We start from the raw sequence: 15234 nt of genomic DNA, 5'->3' as shown, positions 1-15234 counted from the left end.
AATGTTAACAATATATATGAATAAAAATGTATCATTTTTTACCAGAACACATAAAGGTTAATAAATCATGTCAAAATGTTCTATTAGACACAAAATAAAAATAGTCATTAATCAAATCTCAAAATAAGCTAGGATAACACAGAAACAAATGTATAAAGGTGGTCACTCTTAATAACCACTGACTCTGAAAGCTCTTCTTAACTTCCCTAAATACTTAATTTTTCTTTATTATAAAGCTAAAGTCTGCTAAAAAGAATTCTTGATGGCAAGCTAAAAATTACATAACTAAAAGTTATGTAAATATTGGCTTGATAAAAAGTGTTAATGTTACTGTTTTGTTCTTTGAAGCTGCTCTGTATATGGTCCAGGGGAACAAGCAGGGAATGAACAGTACCTCCCCCGAGACGCTAGATGGCAGCCCCCCTGGGTGACAGTGTTTCCTTGGATTCCTGTAGGGCTCCATGGAAGATGGAGTTCTTTACCACCCTTCACCAGGGGGCACTGCAGTGGTTCCTGAGCCTGTGTGGCCGGCTTTTGCGCCACACCCAGAAGTGCAACCGGAAATAGGCCATCAAACACCTGGAGAACTTCTGGGTGGGCTATAAAAGAAGCCAGCAGCCACCACTCCGGGAGCCAGAGTTGGACGGAGGGAGATGAAGATTGCCGGAGAGGAGTGGTGGAGAAAGAGAAGAAGAATTGTGTGGGCTTGTGCTTATTGGGACTGTGTTGTGCCTGTGGGAGCAGGGAAGGCGTTGTCCACAGGCGAAGAGAAGAAAAATAGAAACATTTATTTGTTTTATCAGTGTGCCTCCTGCGTCTGTCTGTGCTGGGTTGAGCGCTGGTATAGTGGCTTTTGTCACACTATATAGAATTAAATATGGAACTTATCTATAATCACTTCTTTTTTATTGATTAAAACACTGATTAATTTGAATATTACTGTTCATGCACAATTTCTGTAAAAATGTTCAATATTAACTGGGCACCTTTGAATAAACACTAGGCAGTCTTTACAATAAAAGATTACGCTGCATTCTTGCCCTTCCACTTTTCATTAGTTAATACAATCCATATTCAGAGAGGTCATTTTAAAATGCTGCACTGTACATAATAAGATCTTTTCAAACCCTGCATGAGAAATACAGTACATTAATTTAGAAAATAAATGGTCAGAAATTAAATTCATCTTATGAATGAAAATCAAGTGTCCAGTTTCAGCATAATTTGTGGAGAAGATGTAAGAAAACAGCATAGAGCATAGGGGCATAGAGTTTTGTAGTATAGTCAGAACAGAGAATGCATTCACTTTTACATTTAAACCACAATAGGATTTGTCAGGTTCTAGAAAATCATTGCGTTACTTGTTTTATGGATTTTCTGGCAATAAAAAAACACTTGCAGCTTAAAAACACATTTTGGTTTTGAAAAATTAATTTTCAAACAGTTTAAATGGTGAAAACAATAGTCAGAAAAGAACTTGTATACCAGAATGAGCCTGCGATCTGATGAATAAGGTTTCATAAGCTAGAGCTGGATAAAGACAAATTCTTTTTTTTAGTCAAGGAAACTCCTTTTATTTCTTGTTGTATTTGAGGTCCAACACAAACAAAACAGACTAACCCTAGAGCTCAGTAACCACAAGTGGGAGGGGAGAAACAAAGTGATGGTTATGGAACATGTTCTAACTCAGTATGAGTGGATACGTGTTCAGCTATAGATGTTTTCTTACCCTTGTTCAGAAAATGTCAGAGTGCAAGAGTAAACAGTAAGTTAACATTAAGTTTCTTGTGAAACTGATGAAATACACAATGGAAACTTTTCAATTATTCACTGAGGCTTACGGTGACAATTGCTTGTCTAGTGCTCATGTTTTTGAAATAGCACAAGTCGGTGCTCAAAAGAACCCATTTTTTGTCGGTAGAAGATATGAAAGCAAAAACAATGGAAATCCTCAACAGCCTTTGAGAAAATGACCTGCAGAATTGCTTTGAACGTTGGCATCTTATACAACTGTGTGTCAACTCAGAAGGCGATCGTAGTTAATTAGGATTAGAAATGATTACGTTAGAGGGTCAGCTAAAGTTGGATGGTTGGGAGACAAAGTCAGAGAGGCGAGATTGCGTTGGTTTGGACATGTGCAGAGAAGAGATGCTGGGTATATTGGGAGAAGGATGCTAAGGATATGAGCTGCCAGGGAAAAGGAAAAGAGCAAGGCCTAAGAGAAGTTTTATGGATGTGGTGAGAGAGGACATGCAGGTGATGGGTGTAACAGAACAAGATGCAGAGGACAGAAAGGTATGGAAGAAGATGATCCGCTGTGGCAACCCCTAATGGGAGCAACCGAAAGAAGAAGATTAAATAAAAACAATTACAATCACAGTCTCTCTCTTTTTTTGTTCAGACGTTGTATACTAAGATGAAGCTTGAAAATTCTCTATAAATATATAAACATAGGAGGAAGAGATTGAATGTGCAAGCGACACTAACATTTAATATCACTTCAAACGTTAGAATGTACCTAATATGAAAATATTTCGTTTGTCTCATTATAACAAAATAAAAACAGTTTGAATTAGATTAGAAATGGGAAGAAAACAGAAATTATTTTAAACATTTCTTTTTGTTCAATAGTGTTGACCCTTTCACACAATGTGGGAGTCTTCAAAGACAGTAGTAAACTACAGTGACAAGAAAAATTATGTAAACCCCTTGGAATTAACTTGTTTTCTGCATCAACTGGTCATAAAACATGATCTAGTCTTCATCTAAATCACATGTATAGACAAACACAATACACTTAAGATAATAATACACAAATGATTTTAATCTGTCATGTCATTATTAAACACACTGAAATATTCACAGTCTGCTGTGGAAAAAGTAATTGAACCCTTGAATGTAATAACTGGCGGAATAACCGCTAAGAAGCCCTTCCAGTAGCTGTGAATCAGATCATTCTTCATTACAGAACTGCTTTACCTCAGCCAGGTCTGGCATTTCTTCAGTTCTTCTTTGTGGTATTGAGAATTGTGAATGGTAATATGCAAAATACCAGTGGATGTGGGTTTGGATCTGTATTTGCATTTAGCATAAAATGAAGATGCTATATGAAATTCTTATTAAATGATAACAGGAGTTGCATTTTTGGTAATCTTAGGGAACACCATACCATGCCATCATTACATTGTGTGGCCTGCAATGGGTGTGCCAGCTCCCCAAACTTACTTTATGAAGATCCGTTTCAGTGACATTCTAACAAATATTTTCAGGATAGAGTTACTCAGGATAGGATTTTCAGGATTGCGGTTACTCAGTTTGTTGCTGGAGGATGAGTATTATTAATACTGTATGTAAATTAAAAGTATCACATGACATCCTAATTTCATTATCGTGAGAACATTTGTTTCTTGGCTACTGTTTGTTAAGATGAGCTCTTCATTTGAAAACTAATAAAAATGATATTTTACCAGTTGTATTGAAAGAATTGAACGTCATTACTTATAAACCCTTATTAGGTACATTTGAGCAGTTTGAGCACTTGTTTTGCTATACTTGTACCTTTTGTGAAAGTGTTTATTTGATATTTGTACTTCAATGTTCACACATTATACACTTCATGTGTACAATTTGTCAATCATTACTAAAATATGAAAATATGTGTTTAACGATTCCTGCCTTGCACTTCATCCTACAATTTACACAAATCGTTGTAGACACGGAACACCCATGAAATGTATGTATTACAAAAGACGATATATTATTTACTGTATACAACTCCAGGCACCACACATGCAGATAAGGACCCTTGGCTTGATCTGGTAGAACTTTTTGCCTGAGATGAGCTCTGACTGGGGTCTAGACAGCAGACTGCTTGCTGCTTGTGCTGATAGACACATTTACAAAACAAAAGACGCAGATGGAGAGGTGTGAAGAGTATTAAAGTGGGTCAGGATTACAAGTTTTTTCGCAGGCTTCAGGAATTCTAGTGATAAGAACGGAGAAGTACCAGAGGACTGAAAAGTTGCAAATGTGACTCCATTTTTCAAGAAGGGAGACAAAATGGATCTGGTTAAGTTCAGACCAACAAGTTGTACTTCTGTATGATGTAAAATTATGGAAACCATAATAAGAAATAAATTAGTAAAGTTTCTACATGAAAATAAGATATTTAATAACAGCCCATATGGGTTTATGAGAGGAAGATCCTGCCAAACCAATCTTTTAGATTTTTTTGATCAGGTGACTGGAATAGTTAAAAACAAAACATGTGACATAATTTACTTAGACTTTCAAAAAGCCCTTGATACTGTCCCTCATTAAAGATTAATTCTGAAACTAGACATTTTAGGCATCAGAGGTAACTTTCAAAATTGAATCTCAAGTTAGTTAACTAACAGGAAAGGAGTACAGATAACCGGAGAATGCTCCATATGGAGTGAAGTCATCAGTACAGACCCTCAGGGGTCTGCTATCTGCTCCATTATATTTTCTGATTTAAATTAATGACATTGGTTCAAGTATAGTTAGTAAAATTTTGAGGTAAGGTAGCAAAAAAAATTTTCAAAAAGACTTGCATTTCAGAACTGGGAGAACACTTGGGAAATGCAATTTCATGCAGAAAGTACAAAGTGCTACATGTGGGCAAAAGCAATGCCAATTGTAAACACGAGATAGGAGATACTGCAACCTATGAAAAGGATTTAGTGGTTTAGGTTGGCACAATGTTTTCATTGTCTAAGCAATTTGCAGAAGCAATTAAAAAGGTAATGAAAATGATGGGTTATATCGTAAAAACAGTATAAATCAAGGAATGTTAGACTACATGGTGCACTAGTGAGACAGTATCTGTTTGTGGCTGTATAAAGGAGAGAAACCAAGAGCATCCCTGCTCTTAAAGAGATGTTGTACTCTGAGAGACTCAGAGAATTAGTCTCAAGCAGTAAAGACTGCATCGTGACCTAACCCAGGTCTTCAGAATCTTCAAAGACATTGATAAAGTAGATTCAACAGAATTCTTGAAACCACCAGTGGAAATTAAGGGACAGTGCATTTAGGGCTGAAACCAGGAAGCACTTCTTTACTCAAATAGTTATGGGAGCCTGAAACAAACTGACTAAACATGAAGTTGAAGCAGAAACCTTGACAACCTTTAAAAAGTACCTATTTGGATGAGATATTGAGACAGCTTAGCTATTATCTAACCAAAGGGGCCTGATGGACTGAATGGTCTCCTCTTGCTTTTCAATTTTTTTGTGCTCTTGTGCATTTTTTCTACTTTCACATGCAGTTTTACCATGGTCTCTCCCATCTGGATCTGGTGCTTGTTGGGTTGCAGTGACAAAAAACATGGAGAAATGAAGTAAACAGGAAAGCTCCTTTAGAATCAAGCCCTTTGTAGTGTTGTACATTTTGGAAACTGCAAAAGCCGTGTTCCCATCTTACTATTTGAGTGTTTTGACCTTTTGTTCACCTTTTTTTATTTTTGTGTCTCTCCTTTTTGGATATCCTTGTAAGATTTTGTAACACTTCAGCCAAAGTTCCAATCATATGCAAGTGATGGTGCAATTTTAAAAGAGAGGCGATATGTTGAATGTTGGTCAGATGTGCAAACAGGAATTTTATTGTATTCTGTACACCTAGTAAAAATATTAGTACTCCTCTTACTAGTCACTAAATATGAGTCAGCTTTTTCGGTTTATTATCATTATACATTTTATTGTGCAAATAAAATTAATAAATTATCAAAAAGCTATCTTAGAGAGGTAATTGTATATAATGTAAATTATTTGTACAACTTGAATTTTCTAGTGTAAATAAATTGCATGTTCCATCAAATTGCATTGCTCAAAGTTAAAGTTATTTCCAACATGCTAGTTGTAGACACCTATATTAAAAAAATGAACAATTTTAGTTGACCAATAAAAGGTGTCATTTTGCTTGACTTCTCATTATATCCATAATGGCTAACACAGTACAACACTCTAGTACTAAAGGAATAAGCTGAAAGCTTCAAGTATCAAAAGACTGAAATGCACTATCTTGAAGATAATGCTTTGGGGCAAACACTTTGCAAAGAATAGCCGCTGTAAACAATAGGGGGCAACTTGGGAATGTGTTTTCTTTCTTAATTGCAGCTCACACTTTCACCCTATACATATCCCTTCCCAGTAGCCATGCTATTAGGCTAGAGTTCCTTTTTATGTTTTTCTTTATCAATTCTGGTAATCAGACACTCATTCTGGAGGATTTTTAAGTGACTGAATTTAATTCTGACATCCATTTTTGGTGATTCTCCTTTGTTTAGATAATAAAATAATACTTTTTTAAATAATATTGCCCACCATCTTGGTTTTAACATTTGCCGCTGTTTTGGAGTGTCCTGTTGTTGGGGCATGTATTCAAAAGTCCCTCTGAGATTAACTTCTTCATTTGAATTGTAGATTTAAAACTCTTTTCTAATTGTTCATTCAAACTGTTTGCTCTTGTTTTTTTTGACCATGATGGTAGAGTAGTAATAGAAGGGAAATATGGTAGAAATTCCATCCATTATCCAACCCGCTTTATCCAAACACATGGTCACGGGGATCTACTGGAGCCAATCCCAGCCAACACAGGGCGCAAGGCAGGAACAAATCCTGGGCAGGGTGCCAGCCCACCACAGGACTCACACACACACACACACACACACACACACACTAGGGACAATTTAGGATCGCCATGCACCTAACCTGCATGTCTTTGGACTCTGGGAGGAAACCGGAGCACCCAGAGGAAACCCACGCAGACACGGAGAGAACATGCAAACTCCACGCAGGGAGTCCCTGGGAAGCAAACCACGGTCTCCTAACTGTGAGGCAGCAGCGCTACCACTGCGCCACCGTGCCACCTTGTGGTAGAAATTATAGGATATATTTAACTTGCTTTAAAATTAACCTTTACATACAGCTGAAGAGAAGCCATTGGAATGATACAACTGTTTTGCAGTTCTTCAGTGGGGTCTTTGATGATTTCATGCCCATTTTCTGAGGCGTTCGGAGGCATTTCTCTTGGCACAGAGTCGAAGTTACATCTGTGCCGATAGGGCTTCAGGCTCTTTGAAGCTCTAATGAGATTTTGTACCCCCACTTTCCACTGACCAATACTGTGTATAGACTGGAGTCTATCCTACCCATTTAGCTACTCCAATTAGCTATTTACGTGTTCTACTGACCAGTGCAATACATGCATTTAGCTATCGTCCACCAAAGTACGCATTATGTCAGTATCTACCACTATATACTGTAATGTAACAAAGCAACTACTCTTCTTCTTCTTCTTTCAGCTGCATCCGTTAGGGGTTGCCACAGCGATTCATCCAAAATTGTTGTCATATTGATTTGGCAAAATTTTACACCGGATGCACTTCCTGACGTAACCCTCCAACAAAGCAACTACTCTAATCACTACAATTTTTTAGGGTCACTTTGTACAGTGTTCTGATTGTCACAGCTGCCTGAAAGAAAAATCTCTGCTTTCCTCAGTTAGAAAATGAATATATGCAATAAGTATTTTAAACAAAAACCATGCTCTCATATCACAGCACTGCATTACATTTTCAACTCTTATTATAGCAGTGAATTATGAAAACATTCTACATCAAAAAGAACATAATTTTACTATGCAGAAAAAAATTTTCAGAAAATGGCACGCTCAAATTTTTATGGTAGCCTCCAACTGAGCAACACAGTGGAATCGGATGAAACGACAGTAAGTTTAGATGTTACCTGCATTTATCTTGTACCTTTTTTCAGATATTTAGAATGTTATATTTCAGTTTTTACATTGATCTTATAATGGTATATGGAATTGTCCAAAAATAAATGAGAAAAAGAAAACTACAGAACATTATGTTGAAAATATCTCAAAACGCATTTTCCACCCAAAGTTTAAAAATAAACAAATAATATTTTATATAAAATAAATATAAAATAAAATGCAAAATGAATAAATCATATTTCTAAAATCCAAAATATGTATGAGCCCAATGAGATTTACCTATAGACATTCATAACGCTGAGGTATATGAAGAATTTAGTATAAGCTACTGGACAAGCTCTAATTATACCACCAGCATTTAACATCTGATAATTTGGGGATTATAATATGAATCCAAAATACTACCAGAAATATACAGTATGCTCAACAGATATGAATATAAGACATGATGATCTTTATTTTGTATTTCTTATACAGCTTTAGATTCTGAAATGGAAAATTCAAAATGTTAAATAGTTTGCCTCTAAAAAGCCTGCAAAACCTTTTCTGCAGAGATATTTGTAAGATTTCACCTCTTAGCAAGAAAGCTGCACTTGCAATATGAATGGCAAGAGACATTTTGCAGAGAAAGCATTATGCAGATCCTGAATTAACATTCAGTGTTGTGAATGGCGCCTATTATACATTGCTCTAAAAAGCTATTCATTTTTTACACCTGATTGAGTGATTAAATGTCTTATGTACAGAGATAGACTGAAGTATAATGGAGGGCCTTTCTTGGCAGTGATAGGGAATGAAGAATCATCGTCATTTATCTTGTTGTAACCCTCACCTTCACAAGCCATGGCCAACCAAAGTTGTCACGTTTAGCTTTCTTTTATTACTGTATTTTCTAAACACAGAGCTGGTGGTTGATGAGGTTTGACAGCAAGAGGAGATAGAGAGACATGCAAGGTCAATCTCACAGTCCAAATTGAGCCAGTGGACTAGCTAGGAAAATCTGGAGCATTGTAAGTTCACCTGGAAGGATCTGTGGAAGATGGAAGGAAGTCGATTCAGCTTCATCCTCAGAGCTACCTATGATGTTCTTCCCATACCCATGAACCTACATCAATGAGTTGGAGAAGATTCATAATGTTCTCTCTGCTAAACCCCATCAACGTTAAAGCACATCCTCACTGGCTGTAAAACCAGTCTGTCCCAAGGTTGCTACACCTGGAGGCATAGCCAGGTTCTAAGACAACTGGTGATTACCCTAGAAGAAAGGAGATCTACCACCAATGCCCTACCTCCCCCGGTCACCAGATTCACAAACACAATCCTATTCATAAGAGCAGCACAACCTCCAGTAAAACCATCTACAAGTAAAGAACCAACCCTCCTGGGGACTAACTGGGACTGGAAGATGCAGGTTGATCTAAATCAGAAGCTAATTTTTACATCTAGTCTCAGGCCGGACCTGATTTTGTGGTCATCCTTGCAGAAGTCCTTGTTCATTGTGGAGTTAACGGTGCCATGCGAGGCAGCAGTTGAGGAAGCATATGATTGCAAAATTCTTACATATACAGACATAGCAGCTGTGGCAGAACAACACGAACGTACACAGATGCTCCTGGTAGAGGTAGTGTATAGAGAGTTTGTAGCCACATCAACAATCAGGATTCTCAAGGGGAAAAAGTTGCTTTCAGAAGCTGCTGTACAAAGCAGCAACTGCATATGGCTGAAGAGAAAGGGTCCCAACTGGACTACAAAATGAAAAGGAAGAGGTAAAAGCGCAGGGGGGCATACCTGGGTTGCCAGCTGGTGTTTTTGAGCTCTGTGGAGGTGTCGTGGGCTTATCCAAGAAAAACCGATAAAGCAGGGTGCCCCCCTGATGACCCCAATGAAGTGATTACCCTATACCCATTCAAGATTCAAGAAAGTGCCGAATGTTGGGATTGTAATATCAAGTCCTGAGCTGGACCTTAATGGCAATTTGTAGCTGAAGATGGGTGCACAGAAGTTGTTATACAGATGTTACAAATTGGAATTTTATGATGCAATGGATTGCAGTGCTGATGATCTACGATGCCTTCAGCAGGAAAAAAGCTATCACTGTGCCACTTATTTTTGTTAAAGTGCTAACCACAACTTCACCTAGCCTCTTCTAAACATTTTAAAGTACAAGCTGTTTAATTATACAATTAAAACTAAAATTCAGTTATACTCTTACAGGTAACATTTACAAAACAAAATATTTTTTACTAAAACAATTAATGGTAAGTATAGCATTAAAAATGAATAAATGGGTCTATGTACATGCATTCCACCCATCACAGAGCTGGAGTTCAACATATTTGGATTATAATGCTGTTTATGCTCAAAGAGCATGTATACATTATGAAATTAACAATTATCAAAGTGGTAATTGCATTTTATCTATGAACTTGTTACAGTGCTTTGAGCCCGCACTTAGAAAAATAAACTGAACTGAGTTGCAAGTAAATGTTCATGAATGAGCACTGGAATAAATTGACCGTGTGTGTGGGAAGGATGAACACTCAAAGAGGTTAATACTTTGAATGTAGATTGCTTTTCACATTAGGTACTTCTAAATTTCTATGTCACGATAAAGAAGCAAATATAAATATTAATTGCAGAAAATCAGAAAAGGTAGCACAGCTCCAGGGTTCTCTCCTTTCAAAATAAGGACAAAATAAAAATTAAAGTAAGGGAAAATGATTACACCAATGACTTATCAACCAAATGCACCTGCCACAGAGAAGGGGTACTCCATATTTCAAAGCGGATATAATTTCTTCAGAGCCTCAGGTTTAGCTGTTGCTGGCAGAGCTCTTGCTTTCAACATATTTATTTCTTTTTTATGCAAAACATTAATGATTTCATGCCATCTTTATATAAAACAGGAATGGCAAGCATAAACTATAAATTACTCTGATCTCCTTTTCGACCTGATACTACACAAGTGCTTCATTTCCAGTAGGTAAGGCTGCCTTGGTATGTTCATCCATCCATCCATTATCCAACCCGCTTAATCCTAACTACCGGGTCATGGGGGTCTGCTGGAGCCAATCCCAGCCAACACAGGGCGCAAGGCAGGAAACAAACCCTAGGCAGGGCACGCACACACACACCAAGCACACACTAGGGACAATTTAGAATTGCCAATGTACCTAACCTGCATGTCTTTGGACTGTGGGAGGAAACCGGAGTACCCGGAGGAAACCCACACAGACACGGGGAGAACATGCAAACTCCATGGAGCTCACCCTTGGTATGTCATCCTTGTACAATACGCAGAGCTATTAGGGCTGATTGTACAAATCTTTTTTGTGTTCAATTCAAACAATAATGAATGTAACAGGGAATTTGTCACACAGCCTTCTTATTTTGCACTTATTCTTTACAAGACTAATTCACCAAACATAAAAAATACCAAATACTGAACCCAGCAGTACAGTTCAGTACACATTTAATACAATTTGATGGGCAGGATATGAACTATATAAGAACAGTGCAGGATAAACTAATATGTTTTTGAAGACAAAGCAATATTATAGTGTGGTTATTTCTGTCAATGAAGCTCTTACATCTTAGGCTATAATAACTGTAGCATTACAGAATATCAACCTGCCATAAAGAATGCAATCTGAGCCTGTTTTTTTTCTTTGTTCTTTTTTTATAACCATGATAAACTCTAATTGTAATTTTTCAAAGATAGCATGAACTGAATTAGAATGTGTTCTATTATTTTAGAAAAGAAGCTACATTTCAAATGCATCTACGATTAGGAAGGGCATTACTACATAATTTTATTTTTGGGAAAGGTATGATGATTGCCAGTTTAACATTAAGAATAAATATCAAATAATTACAGTTGGGGTCAATTTGTGAATAAACCAATCAATTCCAATTGAGTTGGAATTGAAAAAAGAAATATAGGAAACAGAACTGGAATTGAATCGGAAATTCTGTGGAATTCTTTGTTTTGTGCTTTTCGATAGCATATATTAGAACAATCTAGGTGAGAACAGGCCATTCAGCTCAACAAAGCTCACCAGTCCTATCCACTTAATTCTTCTAAAACAGCATCGAGTGGAGTTTTGAAAGTCCCTAAAGTCCTACTATCTGCCACACTACTTGGTGGTTTATTCCATGGTTCTGTGGTTCTCTATGTAAAGAAAACCTCCATAATTTTTGTGTGAAATTTACCCTTAACAAGTTTCTAACTGTGTCTCCGTGTTCTTGATGAACTCAATAGTCTTGATCCACTGTACTAATTCCCTTCATAATTTTAAAAACTTCAATCATGTCTCCTCTTAATCTTCTTTTGCTTAAGATTATGATTAGCTACAGTATATTTATACAGTAGCTATTGGAGGTTAATGCAATTTTTTTCTTGTGCTTTAAAGTGTTAAGAAAGATTATAGAGGAAGCAGTCTGAAAGCTAAACTACCAAAAATGAAACTTACTACTGCAAAAACAGCAGCATTACAGGATGAAAAGGTCATAAACTCAAATGGTAAACATTTTCTAGACTTTCCTCATGCTAGAAGTGAAGCCCTTGAACCATTAGCTGTCTTTGTTAATGCACACCTCATAGACATGTACTAATATGGTCTTTCACAGTGACATTTTACAGAGGGGGGCTAAGGGTGCTCACCTTGACCCTGACAAGCTTTAAAAAGTATTGAAAAGTGAGAGAGAACCAGGAAGCAGGAGGAACTCAGCCACACTTTAATGTAACCCTAAGAAACAGAATGTCATACACACAGGATGTGTCAGCTACCATCATCTGTGACAGCTCCTGAAATTTCCAAGTTGGATTATTGACGATTTACCACACCAATTTAGTTTTTATTTGGTTTCACTTTAAGGCACATTAGGAATATTTCAGAATTTTAAAATCTATAATGACTGAATGAGAGCATATTGCCTGCTCCACTTGATGCTCTATCTTGCCATGTGGGGTATGGAGAAAATATGAGAATAATAGGAGAAGTGAAGCGCAGTAGCAGTTAGTTTTTAGTAAAGTCAATCCATAGTCTCAGGCGACAAGTGCATTGCATCTGCAGGCTGTGTCTCCTGCCAGTGTGTGCAAGAAATAAGAGAACAAGAGTTGCGTTGGAGGACATACTGTATGTGAGGGTCTGTGAAACAAAGAATCTGAATCAGGATATAAAAGCTTCTAATGTTTTAGGATAGGATCACCACAAAGCCCTCTGTGCTAGAACAGCCAGGTGTCTGTGTTTCCATCTGATTACTGTCTCTGTCATTTTGAAAGATGGCACATCAAAAACATTTTTACTAATAAAATGCAATGCATTAGGCATTCCAATAGATGGCACATCACAAACATTTGCACTGCTTTAATGAATTCCATTAAATTTCACCAAATGGCACATAACAGGAACATAAGCATTGCATGGTGCACTGCAATTGTTAACGATAAGGTCTACGTTGATAATTTAGATATTAAGTCTTAAGACAGCTAATACAATGATAAGTCATTTTACAGATATATTAATGTTCTTTCATTCAGTTTTACTTTTTAATGCACCAAATCATCATTACATTCTCAAATTTCACATCACTAAGATTGCATCTCAAGGCTTGAATATCTTGCCAGCGACACTGAAAATGCATTCTATAGGTTAGCATTACCAGATTTTTTTATTATTTTTATTGTTTTAAGATTTCCAAGTAACTTTTTTTTCATTTTTTAAGGTCTAATATTTAGTGGCTGTGATGTCAAGATATGGTGCATTACTTACAGAAGGTATGACGTGACACAGCATTGCTGTTTACAAACCCATGCACATTCAGTGCAGCATCCAAGTTTACGGATTCAAACCTCTAACAACTTTTGTGCGTGTGCTTCCAGTAATAAAAGTCTTTGGGCTCTTACATTTCAGATTTAGCAACAGGTTTTCTGACTTTTCAAATTGACCCCTGTATGACAGAAGTTTCCAGAAGTCCATTCACTTTAATAAAAATAAAAGAGATATCCCCACAGGATCCATTTTTTAAAATACCCCTGAAAGTCATCTTTTTTTCAGCTTTGCCAGCTCATCATTTACGGTCATGATCACGTCTTCTTGATCCTCATAACATTTTCCATACATGTTGGCCTTCATTCTGGTGAAGAGCCAGAAATCACAAGGGGTTAGGTCAATCAAGTATGGTGGGAGAATGCAAAAAGTTGATCTGAGAGGCATCAATAATGAGGATGGTCTTGGTGGCTCGATTTGCATAAATGTTGTCCAGTCATTCAGCTTTCACCTGGAGTTAACCTCTCTTGAGATTTTTGGAAACATTCACCCAAACAGTTCTTTGTGTTTGAAACCAGCCTTACCACTTCTGGACAGCTCTTCAATTTGGTGCTTGGTTGCCAAGTTGAGCTTCCAGTTCCTTAAAGCTTCTGTTGTTGATAGACCATGATGAAAATGCGGTAGATCATGAACACTAATCTGTTCTTATTGGAGAAATTCACTCGTGGACATGCGCCATGTTGACTTCTACCCTAATTTCTCCATAATGACCTATGAACCTGAAACTTTCAGGAAGTCTTTGTGAATAGTTGAATAAGATTCCCTGAAAGAAATTAGGCATAAGGAACAAATTTAAAAGTACATCTGAACTGAGTTTTGGAACTCTGCTAGTACGGTTTTCTGAGCATATGCTCATCTCTTACTCTGCATATCCCCCACCCTAGTGATTTTCCATTCAACCTGACTGGCACAACAAAAATAACAATGAAAAATGTACAGTAAATCAAAGTGTATGGAAAAATTTAGGTGCAACAAAACCTTGTTTCTATACTTTCATGACTCAGTTGATGCTGGGATGAGGGTGTCACATTACACCCTGAGCTTTGCCCATGTCTCCACTGTTTTCTCTATTGTTTGTTTTCTTTTTCCATTTATCTGAGGGGGTGTGGCCTTTTAGTACTTGTTACCCAGTATTATTCTGGAAAGTTATTGCACGGAGAGAATGATGCAAATAAGGCACATTCCTACATTTAGATATGAAGAAAAGTTGAACGATTATCTTGGATGACATGTCATACATTATGCTTGAATGTATTTGATGTGTTTGTATTTTACATGATTCATAATTTTTGATGTACAATATTTAACAAATCTCAGAAATGAAATTTCATTGGAATTAAATTCTGTTTCCTTTTCATTTCAATTCAGTTTTACTTTCAATTCATTTCCTCTTCAGCTACGTGCAGATCCAAATTCCAGGAAGTACATTAGAACTGACCGTGCATCCATCCATCCATCCATTTTCCAACCCGCTGAATCCGAACACAGGGTCACGGGGGTCTGCTGGAGCCAATCCCAGCCAACACAGGGAACAAGGCAGGAACCAATCCTGGGCAGGGTGCCAACCCACCGCAGGACACACACAAACACACCCACACACCAAGCACACACTAGGGCCAATTTAGAATTGCCAATCCACCTAACCAGC

At 37.2% G+C, this 15234-nt stretch overlaps 1 protein-coding gene across 1 annotated transcript in view; it reads left to right on the top strand.

Annotated features, from left to right (window-relative positions):
• oprk1 (opioid receptor, kappa 1) overlaps positions 1 to 15234 on the top strand; it is a 56522-nt gene that overhangs the window by 24125 nt on the left and 17163 nt on the right. The window lies entirely within an intron of this gene.

The sequence above is a fragment of the Erpetoichthys calabaricus genome, chromosome 6, assembly GCF_900747795.2.
Source record: "Erpetoichthys calabaricus chromosome 6, fErpCal1.3, whole genome shotgun sequence".
Taxonomy (NCBI): domain Eukaryota; kingdom Metazoa; phylum Chordata; class Cladistia; order Polypteriformes; family Polypteridae; genus Erpetoichthys; species Erpetoichthys calabaricus.
Note: the sequence above shows the minus strand (reverse complement) of the source record. Positions and strands in the feature narration are given on the sequence as shown.